At 39.1% G+C, this 12,082-nt stretch overlaps 18 pseudogenes; all 18 read right to left on the bottom strand.

Annotated features, from left to right (window-relative positions):
• Positions 1-650: 650 nt before the first annotated feature.
• On the bottom strand, positions 651-769 carry LOC114782116 (uncharacterized; annotated as a pseudogene).
• A 160-nt stretch (positions 770-929) lies between these two features.
• On the bottom strand, positions 930-1,048 carry LOC114782119 (uncharacterized; annotated as a pseudogene).
• An 820-nt stretch (positions 1,049-1,868) lies between these two features.
• LOC114782111 (uncharacterized) lies at positions 1,869-1,987 on the bottom strand (annotated as a pseudogene).
• Positions 1,988-2,147: 160 nt separating this feature from the next.
• On the bottom strand, positions 2,148-2,266 carry LOC114782113 (uncharacterized; annotated as a pseudogene).
• Positions 2,267-3,078: 812 nt separating this feature from the next.
• LOC114782110 (uncharacterized) lies at positions 3,079-3,197 on the bottom strand (annotated as a pseudogene).
• Positions 3,198-3,358: 161 nt separating this feature from the next.
• Positions 3,359-3,477, bottom strand: LOC114782118 (uncharacterized; annotated as a pseudogene).
• Positions 3,478-4,295: 818 nt separating this feature from the next.
• On the bottom strand, positions 4,296-4,414 carry LOC114782109 (uncharacterized; annotated as a pseudogene).
• Positions 4,415-4,574: 160 nt separating this feature from the next.
• Positions 4,575-4,693, bottom strand: LOC114782117 (uncharacterized; annotated as a pseudogene).
• An 819-nt stretch (positions 4,694-5,512) lies between these two features.
• On the bottom strand, positions 5,513-5,631 carry LOC114782108 (uncharacterized; annotated as a pseudogene).
• Positions 5,632-5,791: 160 nt separating this feature from the next.
• Positions 5,792-5,910, bottom strand: LOC114782115 (uncharacterized; annotated as a pseudogene).
• Positions 5,911-6,722: 812 nt separating this feature from the next.
• LOC114782107 (uncharacterized) lies at positions 6,723-6,841 on the bottom strand (annotated as a pseudogene).
• An 810-nt stretch (positions 6,842-7,651) lies between these two features.
• Positions 7,652-7,770, bottom strand: LOC114782106 (uncharacterized; annotated as a pseudogene).
• A 160-nt stretch (positions 7,771-7,930) lies between these two features.
• On the bottom strand, positions 7,931-8,049 carry LOC114782114 (uncharacterized; annotated as a pseudogene).
• An 821-nt stretch (positions 8,050-8,870) lies between these two features.
• Positions 8,871-8,989, bottom strand: LOC114782105 (uncharacterized; annotated as a pseudogene).
• An 821-nt stretch (positions 8,990-9,810) lies between these two features.
• LOC114782123 (uncharacterized) lies at positions 9,811-9,929 on the bottom strand (annotated as a pseudogene).
• A 160-nt stretch (positions 9,930-10,089) lies between these two features.
• On the bottom strand, positions 10,090-10,208 carry LOC114782112 (uncharacterized; annotated as a pseudogene).
• An 818-nt stretch (positions 10,209-11,026) lies between these two features.
• Positions 11,027-11,145, bottom strand: LOC114782122 (uncharacterized; annotated as a pseudogene).
• An 818-nt stretch (positions 11,146-11,963) lies between these two features.
• On the bottom strand, positions 11,964-12,082 carry LOC114782120 (uncharacterized; annotated as a pseudogene).

Below are 12,082 nucleotides of genomic sequence, written 5' to 3'. Positions count from 1 at the left end.
GCACCTGGTATTCCCAGGTAGTCTCCCATCCAAGTACTAACCAGGCCCAAGCCTTCTTAGCTTCTGAGATCAGACAAGATTGGGCATTCTTCAGCTGGTTTGTCCGTACACAAACTCTGCTTGAAAATCTTGAACTTTAAACCAAAGGGGCTTGAACACATATCAAAGAGTGAAAACTCCCGCTTTACTGTCAAATTATGATGGAGAAAAGGCAAAAAGTTGGAGTGGTAAGCTTTTATTTGCAAACAACAAATAAAGTGCACACCTTCTAGAGGCAATGCAATACTGGGTCGATGAATGGAGCGGATGGAGCAGGCCCTATTGCCGACTCCCTGTTCTAAAAATCCGCTTAATATGACATATCAGATATTAAATTGACATCAGGGTGCGTAGCACCTGAAGGCCGAGGGCTGGAAAACCCCACCTAATCGATTCAGCTCCACCCCACTCCATAGCCAAGCCTGTGAATGATCGTTGTAGAGCACACACAGACAAAGAAACCTGAAGAGAAGTTTAAAAAAAAAAAAAAAAAAAAAAAAAGAAAAAAGGCGGGAAAACATACTAAAGAAAGAAAGTACCCCTTAACTTACTTTAAAAAAGTTAACAAAGTGATGTAAATACTTTCATTTTAAAAGTTTTACAATAGTTAAAGCTTACAGCACCTGGCATTCCCATGTAGTCTCCCATCCAAGTACTAACCAGGCCCAAGCCTTCTTAGCTTCTGAGATCAGACAAGATTGGGCATTCTTCAGCTGGCATGTCCGTAAGCAAACTCTGCTTGAAAATCTTGGACTTTAAACAAAAGGGCTTTGAAAACATTATAAAGTGCGAAAACTCCCGCTTTACTATCAAATTATGATGGAGAAAAGGCAAAAAAAGCTAACAAAGCCATGTAAATACTTTCATTTTAAAAGTTTTTCAATAGTTAAAGCTTACAGCACCTGGTATTCCCATGTAGTCTCCCATCCAAGTACTAACCAGGCCCAAGCCTTCTTAGCTTCTGAGATCAGACAAGATTGGGCATTCTTCAGCTGGTTTGTCCGTACACAAACTCTGCTTGAAAATCTTGAACTTTAAACCAAAAGGGCTTTGAAAACATTATAAAGTGCGAAAACTCCCGCTTTACTGTCAAATTATGATGGAGAAAAGGCAAAAAAAGCTAACAAAGCCATGTAAATACTTTCATTTGAAAAGTTTTTCAATAGTTAAAGCTTACAGCACCTGGTATTCCCAGGTAGTCTCCCATCCAAGTAATAACCAGGCCCAAGCCTTCTTAGCTTCTGAGATCAGACAAGATTGGGCATTCTTCAGCTGGTTTGTCCGTACACAAACTCTGCTTGAAAATCTTGAACTTTAAACCAAAGGGGCTTGAACACATATCAAAGAGTGAAAACTCCCGCTTTACTGTCAAATTATGATGGAGAAAAGGCAAAAAGTTGGAGTGGTAAGCTTTTATTTGCAAAACAACAAATAAAGTGCACACCTTCTAGAGGCAATGCAATACTGGGTCGATGAATGGAGCGGATGGAGCAGGCCCTATTGCCGACTCCCTGTTCTAAAAATCCGCTTAATATGACATATCAGATATTAAATTGACATCAGGGTGCGTAGCACCTGAAGGCCGAGGGCTGGAAAACCCCACCTAATCGATTCAGCTCCACCCCACTCCATAGCCAAGCCTGTGAATGATCGTTGTAGAGCACACACAGACAAAGAAACCTGAAGAGAAGTTTAAAAAAAAAAAAAAAAAAAAAAAGAAAAAAGGCGGGAAAACATACCTAAAGAAAGAAAGTACCCCTTAACTTACTTTAAAAAAAGTTAACAAAGTGATGTAAATACTTTCATTTTAAAAGTTTTACAATAGTTAAAGCTTACAGCACCTGGCATTCCCATGTAGTCTCCCATCCAAGTACTAACCAGGCCCAAGCCTTCTTAGCTTCTGAGATCAGACAAGATTGGGCAATCTTCAGCTGGCATGTCCGTAAGCAAACTCTGCTTGAAAATCTTGGACTTTAAACAAAAGGGCTTTGAAAACATTATAAAGTGCGAAAACTCCCGCTTTACTATCAAATTATGATGGAGAAAAGGCAAAAAAAGCTAACAAAGCCATGTAAATACTTTCATTTGAAAAGTTTTTCAATAGTTAAAGCTTACAGCACCTGGTATTCCCAGGTAGTCTCCCATCCAAGTACTAACCAGGCCCAAGCCTTCTTAGCTTCTGAGATCAGACAAGATTGGGCATTCTTCAGCTGGTTTGTCCGTACACAAACTCTGCTTGAAAATCTTGAACTTTAAACCAAAAGGGCTTTGAAAACATTATAAAGTGCGAAAACTCCCGCTTTACTGTCAAATTATGATGGAGAAAAGGCAAAAAAAGCTAACAAAGCCATGTAAATACTTTCATTTGAAAAGTTTTTCAATAGTTAAAGCTTACAGCACCTGGTATTCCCAGGTAGTCTCCCATCCAAGTAATAACCAGGCCCAAGCCTTCTTAGCTTCTGAGATCAGACAAGATTGGGCATTCTTCAGCTGGTTTGTCCGTACACAAACTCTGCTTGAAAATCTTGAACTTTAAACCAAAGGGGCTTGAACACATATCAAAGAGTGAAAACTCCCGCTTTACTGTCAAATTATGATGGAGAAAAGGCAAAAAGTTGGAGTGGTAAGCTTTTATTTGCAAAACAACAAATAAAGTGCACACCTTCTAGAGGCAATGCAATACTGGGTCGATGAATGGAGCGGATGGAGCAGGCCCTATTGCCGTTCTAAAAATCCGCTTAATATGACATATCAGATATTAAATTGACATCAGGGTGCATAGCACCTGAAGGCCGAGGGCTGGAAAACCCCACCTAATCGATTTAGCTCCACTCCACTCCATAGCCAAGCCTGTGAATGATCGTTGTAGAGCACACACAGACAAAGAAACCTGAAGAGAAGTTTAAAAAAAAAAAAAAAAAAAAAAAAGAAAAAAGGCGGGAAAACATACCAAAGAAAGAAAATACCCCTTAACTTACTTTAAAAAAAGTTAACAAAGTGATGTAAATACTTTCATTTTAAAAGTTTTACAATAGTTAAAGCTTACAGCACCTGGCATTCCCATGTAGTCTCCCATCCAAGTACTAACCAGGCCCAAGCCTTCTTAGCTTCTGAGATCAGACAAGATTGGGCAATCTTCAGCTGGCATGTCCGTAAGCAAACTCTGCTTGAAAATCTTGGACTTTAAACAAAAGGGCTTTGAAAACATTATAAAGTGCGAAAACTCCCGCTTTACTATCAAATTATGATGGAGAAAAGGCAAAAAAAAGCTAACAAAGCCATGTAAATACTTTCATTTGAAAAGTTTTTCAATAGTTAAAGCTTACAGCACCTGGTATTCCCATGTAGTCTCCCATCCAAGTACTAACCAGGCCCAAGCCTTCTTAGCTTCTGAGATCAGACAAGATTGGGCATTCTTCAGCTGGTTTGTCCGTACACAAACTCTGCTTGAAAATCTTGAACTTTAAACCAAAAGGGCTTTGAAAACATTATAAAGTGCGAAAACTCCCGCTTTACTGTCAAATTATGATGGAGAAAAGGCAAAAAAAGCTAACAAAGCCATGTAAATACTTTCATTTGAAAAGTTTTTCAATAGTTAAAGCTTACAGCACCTGGTATTCCCAGGTAGTCTCCCATCCAAGTAATAACCAGGCCCAAGCCTTCTTAGCTTCTGAGATCAGACAAGATTGGGCATTCTTCAGCTGGTTTGTCCGTACACAAACTCTGCTTGAAAATCTTGAACTTTAAACCAAAGGGGCTTGAACACATATCAAAGAGTGAAAACTCCCGCTTTACTGTCAAATTATGATGGAGAAAAGGCAAAAAGTTGGAGTGGTAAGCTTTTATTTGCAAAACAACAAATAAAGTGCACACCTTCTAGAGGCAATGCAATACTGGGTCGATGAATGGAGCGGATGGAGCAGGCCCTATTGCCGACTCCCTGTTCTAAAAATCCGCTTAATATGACATATCAGATATTAAATTGACATCAGGGTGCGTAGCACCTGAAGGCCGAGGGCTGGAAAACCCCACCTAATCGATTCAGCTCCACTCCACTCCATAGCCAAGCCTGTGAATGATCGTTGTAGAGCACACACAGACAAAGAAACCTGAAGAGAAGTTTAAAAAAAAAAAAAAAAAAAAAAGAAAAAAGGCGGGAAAACATACCAAAAGAAAGAAAGTACCCCTTAACTTACTTTAAAAAAGTTAACAAAGTGATGTAAATACTTTCATTTTAAAAGTTTTACAATAGTTAAAGCTTACAGCACCTGGCATTCCCATGTAGTCTCCCATCCAAGTACTAACCAGGCCCAAGCCTTCTTAGCTTCTGAGATCAGACAAGATTGGGCAATCTTCAGCTGGCATGTCCGTAAGCAAACTCTGCTTGAAAATCTTGGACTTTAAACAAAAGGGCTTTGAAAACATTATAAAGTGCGAAAACTCCCGCTTTACTATCAAATTATGATGGAGAAAAGGCAAAAAAAGCTAACAAAGCCATGTAAATACTTTCATTTTAAAAGTTTTTCAATAGTTAAAGCTTACAGCACCTGGTATTCCCATGTAGTCTCCCATCCAAGTACTAACCAGGCCCAAGCCTTCTTAGCTTCTGAGATCAGACAAGATTGGGCATTCTTCAGCTGGTTTGTCCGTACACAAACTCTGCTTGAAAATCTTGAACTTTAAACCAAAAGGGCTTTGAAAACATTATAAAGTGCGAAAACTCCCGCTTTACTGTCAAATTATGATGGAGAAAAGGCAAAAAAAGCTAACAAAGCCATGTAAATACTTTCATTTGAAAAGTTTTTCAATAGTTAAAGCTTACAGCACCTGGTATTCCCAGGTAGTCTCCCATCCAAGTAATAACCAGGCCCAAGCCTTCTTAGCTTCTGAGATCAGACAAGATTGGGCATTCTTCAGCTGGTTTGTCCGTACACAAACTCTGCTTGAAAATCTTGAACTTTAAACCAAAGGGGCTTGAACACATATCAAAGAGTGAAAACTCCCGCTTTACTGTCAAATTATGATGGAGAAAAGGCAAAAAGTTGGAGTGGTAAGCTTTTATTTGCAAAACAACAAATAAAGTGCACACCTTCTAGAGGCAATGCAATACTGGGTCGATGAATAAAGCGGATGGAGCAGGCCCTATTGCCGACTCCCTGTTATAAAAATCCGCTTAATATGACATATCAGATATTAAATTGACATCAGGGTGCGTAGCACCTGAAGGCCGAGGGCTGGAAAACCCCACCTAATCGATTCAGCTCCACTCCACTCCATAGCCAAGCCTGTGAATGATCGTTGTAGAGCACACACAGACAAAGAAACCTGAAGAGAAGTTTAAAAAAAAAAAAAAAAAAAAAAAAGAAAAAAGGCGGGAAAACATACCAAAGAAAGAAATACCCCTTAACTTACTTTAAAAAAAGTTAACAAAGTGATGTAAATACTTTCATTTTAAAAGTTTTACAATAGTTAAAGCTTACAGCACCTGGCATTCCCATGTAGTCTCCCATCCAAGTACTAACCAGGCCCAAGCCTTCTTAGCTTCTGAGATCAGACAAGATTGGGCAATCTTCAGCTGGCATGTCCGTAAGCAAACTCTGCTTGAAAATCTTGGACTTTAAACAAAAGGGCTTTGAAAACATTATAAAGTGCGAAAACTCCCGCTTTACTATCAAATTATGATGGAGAAAAGGCAAAAAAAGCTAACAAAGCCATGTAAATACTTTCATTTGAAAAGTTTTTCAATAGTTAAAGCTTACAGCACCTGGTATTCCCATGTAGTCTCCCATCCAAGTACTAACCAGGCCCAAGCCTTCTTAGCTTCTGAGATCAGACAAGATTGGGCATTCTTCAGCTGGTTTGTCCGTACACAAACTCTGCTTGAAAATCTTGAACTTTAAACCAAAAGGGCTTTGAAAACATTATAAAGTGCGAAAACTCCCGCTTTACTGTCAAATTATGATGGAGAAAAGGCAAAAAAAGCTAACAAAGCCATGTAAATACTTTCATTTGAAAAGTTTTTCAATAGTTAAAGCTTACAGCACCTGGTATTCCCAGGTAGTCTCCCATCCAAGTAATAACCAGGCCCAAGCCTTCTTAGCTTCTGAGATCAGACAAGATTGGGCATTCTTCAGCTGGTTTGTCCGTACACAAACTCTGCTTGAAAATCTTGAACTTTAAACCAAAGGGGCTTGAACACATATCAAAGAGTGAAAACTCCCGCTTTACTGTCAAATTATGATGGAGAAAAGGCAAAAAGTTGGAGTGGTAAGCTTTTATTTTCAAAACAACAAATAAAGTGCACACCTTCTAGAGGCAATGCAATACTGGGTCGATGAATGGAGCGGATGGAGCAGGCCCTATTGCCGTTCTAAAAATCCGCTTAATATGACATATCAGATATTAAATTGACATCAGGGTGCATAGCACCTGAAGGCCGAGGGCTGGAAAACCCCACCTAATCGATTTAGCTCCACTCCACTCCATAGCCAAGCCTGTGAATGATCGTTGTAGAGCACAAACAGACAAAGAAACCTGAAGAGAAGTTTAAAAAAAAAAAAAAAAAAAAAAAAGAAAAAAGGCGGGAAAACATACCAAAGAAAGAAAATACCCCTTAACTTACTTTAAAAAAAGTTAACAAAGTGATGTAAATACTTTCATTTTAAAAGTTTTACAATAGTTAAAGCTTACAGCACCTGGCATTCCCATGTAGTCTCCCATCCAAGTACTAACCAGGCCCAAGCCTTCTTAGCTTCTGAGATCAGACAAGATTGGGCAATCTTCAGCTGGCATGTCCGTAAGCAAACTCTGCTTGAAAATCTTGGACTTTAAACAAAAGGCCTTTGAAAACATTATAAAGTGCGAAAACTCCCGCTTTACTATCAAATTATGATGGAGAAAAGGCAAAAAAAGCTAACAAAGCCATGTAAATACTTTCATTTGAAATGTTTTTCAATAGTTAAAGCTTACAGCACCTGGTATTCCCAGGTAGTCTCCCATCCAAGTAATAACCAGGCCCAAGCCTTCTTAGCTTCTGAGATCAGACAAGATTGGGCATTCTTCAGCTGGTTTGTCCGTACACAAACTCTGCTTGAAAATCTTGAACTTTAAACCAAAGGGGCTTGAACACATATCAAAGAGTGAAAACTCCCGCTTTACTGTCAAATTATGATGGAGAAAAGGCAAAAAGTTGGAGTGGTAAGCTTTTATTTTCAAAACAACAAATAAAGTGCACACCTTCTAGAGGCAATGCAATACTGGGTCGATGAATGGAGCGGATGGAGCAGGCCCTATTGCCGTTCTAAAAATCCGCTTAATATGACATATCAGATATTAAATTGACATCAGGGTGCATAGCACCTGAAGGCCGAGGGCTGGAAAACCCCACCTAATCGATTCAGCTCCACTCCACTCCATAGCCAAGCCTGTGAATGATCGTTGTAGAGCACACACAGACAAAGAAACCTGAAGAGAAGTTTAAAAAAAAAAAAAAAAAAAAAAAGAAAAAAGGCGGGAAAACATACCAAAGAAAGAAAATACCCCTTAACTTACTTTAAAAAAAGTTAACAAAGTGATGTAAATACTTTCATTTTAAAAGTTTTACAATAGTTAAAGCTTACAGCACCTGGCATTCCCATGTAGTCTCCCATCCAAGTACTAACCAGGCCCAAGCCTTCTTAGCTTCTGAGATCAGACAAGATTGGGCAATCTTCAGCTGGCATGTCCGTAAGCAAACTCTGCTTCAAAATCTTGGACTTTAAACAAAAGGGCTTTGAAAACATTATAAAGTGCGAAAACTCCCGCTTTACTATCAAATTATGATGGAGAAAAGGCAAAAAAAGCTAACAAAGCCATGTAAATACTTTCATTTTAAAAGTTTTTCAATAATTAAAGCTTACAGCACCTGGTATTCCCATGTAGTCTCCCATCCAAGTACTAACCAGGCCCAAGCCTTCTTAGCTTCTCAGATCAGACAAGATTGGGTATTCTTCAGCTGGTTTGTCCGTACACAAACTCTGCTTGAAAATCTTGAACTTTAAACCAAAAGGGCTTTGAAAACATTATAAAGTGCGAAAACTGCCCGCTTTACTGTCAAATTATGATGGAGAAAAGGCAAAAAAAGCTAACAAAGCCATGTAAATACTTTCATTTGAAAAGTTTTTCAATAGTTAAAGCTTACAGCACCTGGTATTCCCAGGTAGTCTCCCATCCAAGTAATAACCAGGCCCAAGCCTTCTTAGCTTCTGAGATCAGACAAGATTGGGCATTCTTCAGCTGGTTTGTCCGTACACAAACTCTGCTTGAAAATCTTGAACTTTAAACCAAAGGGGCTTGAACACATATCAAAGAGTGAAAACTCCCGCTTTACTGTCAAATTATGATGGAGAAAAGGCAAAAAGTTGGAGTGGTAAGCTTTTATTTTCAAAACAACAAATAAAGTGCACACCTTCTAGAGGCAATGCAATACTGGGTCGATGAATGGAGCGGATGGAGCAGGCCCTATTGCCGACTCCCTGTTCTAAAAATCCGCTTAATATGACATATCAGATATTAAATTGACATCAGGGTGCGTAGCACCTGAAGGCCGAGGGCTGGAAAACCCCACCTAATCGATTCAGCTCCACTCCACTCCATAGCCAAGCCTGTGAATGATCGTTGTAGAGCACACACAGACAAAGAAACCTGAAGAGAAGTTTAAAAAAAAAAAAAAAAAAAAAAAAGAAAAAAGGCGGGAAAACATACCAAAGAAAGAAAATACCCCTTAACTTACTTTAAAAAAAGTTAACAAAGTGATGTAAATACTTTCATTTTAAAAGTTTTACAATAGTTAAAGCTTACAGCACCTGGCATTCCCATGTAGTCTCCCATCCAAGTACTAACCAGGCCCAAGCCTTCTTAGCTTCTGAGATCAGACAAGATTGGGCATTCTTCAGCTGGCATGTCCGTAAGCAAACTCTGCTTGAAAATCTTGGACTTTAAACAAAAGGGCTTTGAAAACATTATAAAGTGCGAAAACTCCCGCTTTACTATCAAATTATGATGGAGAAAAGGCAAAAAAAGCTAACAAAGCCATGTAAATACTTTCATTTGAAAAGTTTTTCAATAGTTAAAGCTTACAGCACCTGGTATTCCCAGGTAGTCTCCCATCCAAGTAATAACCAGGCCCAAGCCTTCTTAGCTTCTGAGATCAGACAAGATTGGGCATTCTTCAGCTGGTTTGTCCGTACACAAACTCTGCTTGAAAATCTTGAACTTTAAACCAAAGGGGCTTGAACACATATCAAAGAGTGAAAACTCCCGCTTTACTGTCAAATTATGATGGAGAAAAGGCAAAAAGTTGGAGTGGTAAGCTTTTATTTTCAAAACAACAAATAAAGTGCACACCTTCTAGAGGCAATGCAATACTGGGTCGATGAATGGAGCGGATGGAGCAGGCCCTATTGCCGACTCCCTGTTCTAAAAATCCGCTTAATATGACATATCAGATATTAAATTGACATCAGGGTGCGTAGCACCTGAAGGCCGAGGGCTGGAAAACCCCACCTAATCGATTCAGCTCCACTCCCACTCCATAGCCAAGCCTGTGAATGATCGTTGTAGAGCACACACAGACAAAGAAACCTGAAGAGAAGTTTAAAAAAAAAAAAAAAAAAAAAAAAAAGAAAAAAGGCGGGAAAACATACTAAAGAAAGAAAGTACCCCTTAACTTACTTTAAAAAAGTTAACAAAGTGATGTAAATACTTTCATTTTAAAAGTTTTACAATAGTTAAAGCTTACAGCACCTGGCATTCCCATGTAGTCTCCCATCCAAGTACTAACCAGGCCCAAGCCTTCTTAGCTTCTGAGATCAGACAAGATTGGGCAATCTTCAGCTGGCATGTCCGTAAGCAAACTCTGCTTGAAAATCTTGGACTTTAAACAAAAGGGCTTTGAAAACATTATAAAGTGCGAAAACTCCCGCTTTACTATCAAATTATGATGGAGAAAAGGCAAAAAAAGCTAACAAAGCCATGTAAATACTTTCATTTGAAAAGTTTTTCAATAGTTAAAGCTTACAGCACCTGGTATTCCCAGGTAGTCTCCCATCCAAGTACTAACCAGGCCCAAGCCTTCTTAGCTTCTGAGATCAGACAAGATTGGGCATTCTTCAGCTGGTTTGTCCGTACACAAACTCTGCTTGAAAATCTTGAACTTTAAACCAAAGGGGCTTGAACACATATCAAAGAGTGAAAACTCCCGCTTTACTGTCAAATTATGATGGAGAAAAGGCAAAAAGTTGGAGTGGTAAGCTTTTATTTGCAAAACAACAAATAAAGTGCACACCTTCTAGAGGCAATGCAATACTGGGTCGATGAATGGAGCGGATGGAGCAGGCCCTATTGCCGACTCCCTGTTCTAAAAATCCGCTTAATATGACATATCAGATATTAAATTGACATCAGGGTGCGTAGCACCTGAAGGCCGAGGGCTGGAAAACCCCACCTAATCGATTCAGCTCCACTCCACTCCATAGCCAAGCCTGTGAATGATCGTTGTAGAGCACACACAGACAAAGAAACCTGAAGAGAAGTTTAAAAAAAAAAAAAAAAAAAAAAAAGAAAAAAGGCGGGAAAACATACTAAAGAAAGAAAGTACCCCTTAACTTACTTTAAAAAAGTTAACAAAGTGATGTAAATACTTTCATTTTAAAAGTTTTACAATAGTTAAAGCTTACAGCACCTGGCATTCCCATGTAGTCTCCCATCCAAGTACTGACCAGGCCCAAGCCTTCTTAGCTTCTGAGATCAGACAAGATTGGGCAATCTTCAGCTGGCAAGTCCGTAAGCAAACTCTGCTTCAAAATCTTGGACTTTAAACAAAAGGGCTTTGAAAACATTATAAAGTGCGAAAACTCCCGCTTTACTATCAAATTATGATGGAGAAAAGGCAAAAAAAGCTAACAAAGCCATGTAAATACTTTCATTTTAAAAGTTTTTCAAGAGTTAAAGCTTACAGCACCTGGTATTCCCATGTAGTCTCCCATCCAAGTACTAACCAGGCCCAAGCCTTCTTAGCTTCTAAGATCAGACAAGATTGGGCATTCTTCAGCTGGTTTGTCCGTACACAAACTCTGCTTGAAAATCTTGAACTTTAAACCAAAGGGGCTTGAACACATATCAAAGAGTGAAAACTCCCGCTTTACTGTCAAATTATGATGGAGAAAAGGCAAAAAGTTGGAGTGGTAAGCTTTTATTTGCAAAACAACAAATAAAGTGCACACCTTCTAGAGGCAATGCAATACTGGGTCGATGAATGGAGCGGATGGAGCAGGCCCTATTGCCGACTCCCTGTTCTAAAAATCCGCTTAATATGACATATCAGATATTAAATTGACATCAGGGTGCGTGGCACCTGAAGGCCGAGGGCTGGAAAACCCCACCTAATCGATTCAGCTCCACCCCACTCCATAGCCAAGCCTGTGAATGATCGTTGTAGAGCACACACAGACAAAGAAACCTGAAGAGAAGTTTAAAAAAAAAAAGAAAAAAAAAAAAGAAAAAAGGCGGGAAAACATACTAAAGAAAGAAAGTACCCCTTAACTTACTTTAAAAAAGTTAACAAAGTGATGTAAATACTTTCATTTTAAAAGTTTTACAATAGTTAAAGCTTACAGCACCTGGCATTCCCATGTAGTCTCCCATCCAAGTACTGACCAGGCCCAAGCCTTCTTAGCTTCTGAGATCAGACAAGATTGGGCAATCTTCAGCTGGCAAGTCCGTAAGCAAACTCTGCTTCAAAATCTTGGACTTTAAACAAAAGGGCTTTGAAAACATTATAAAGTGCGAAAACTCCCGCTTTACTATCAAATTATGATGGAGAAAAGGCAAAAAAAGCTAACAAAGCCATGTAAATACTTTCATTTTAAAAGTTTTTCAAGAGTTAAAGCTTACAGCACCTGGTATTCCCATGTAGTCTCCCATCCAAGTACTAACCAGGCCCAAGCCTTCTTAGCTTCTAAGATCAGACAAGATTGGGCATTCTTCAGCTGGTTTGTCCGTACAC

This window comes from Denticeps clupeoides, unplaced genomic scaffold (genome assembly GCF_900700375.1).
Source record: "Denticeps clupeoides unplaced genomic scaffold, fDenClu1.1, whole genome shotgun sequence".
In the NCBI taxonomy this organism is placed as follows: Eukaryota; Metazoa; Chordata; class Actinopteri; order Clupeiformes; family Denticipitidae; genus Denticeps; species Denticeps clupeoides.
This window is presented reverse-complemented; position numbering and strand designations above follow the sequence as displayed.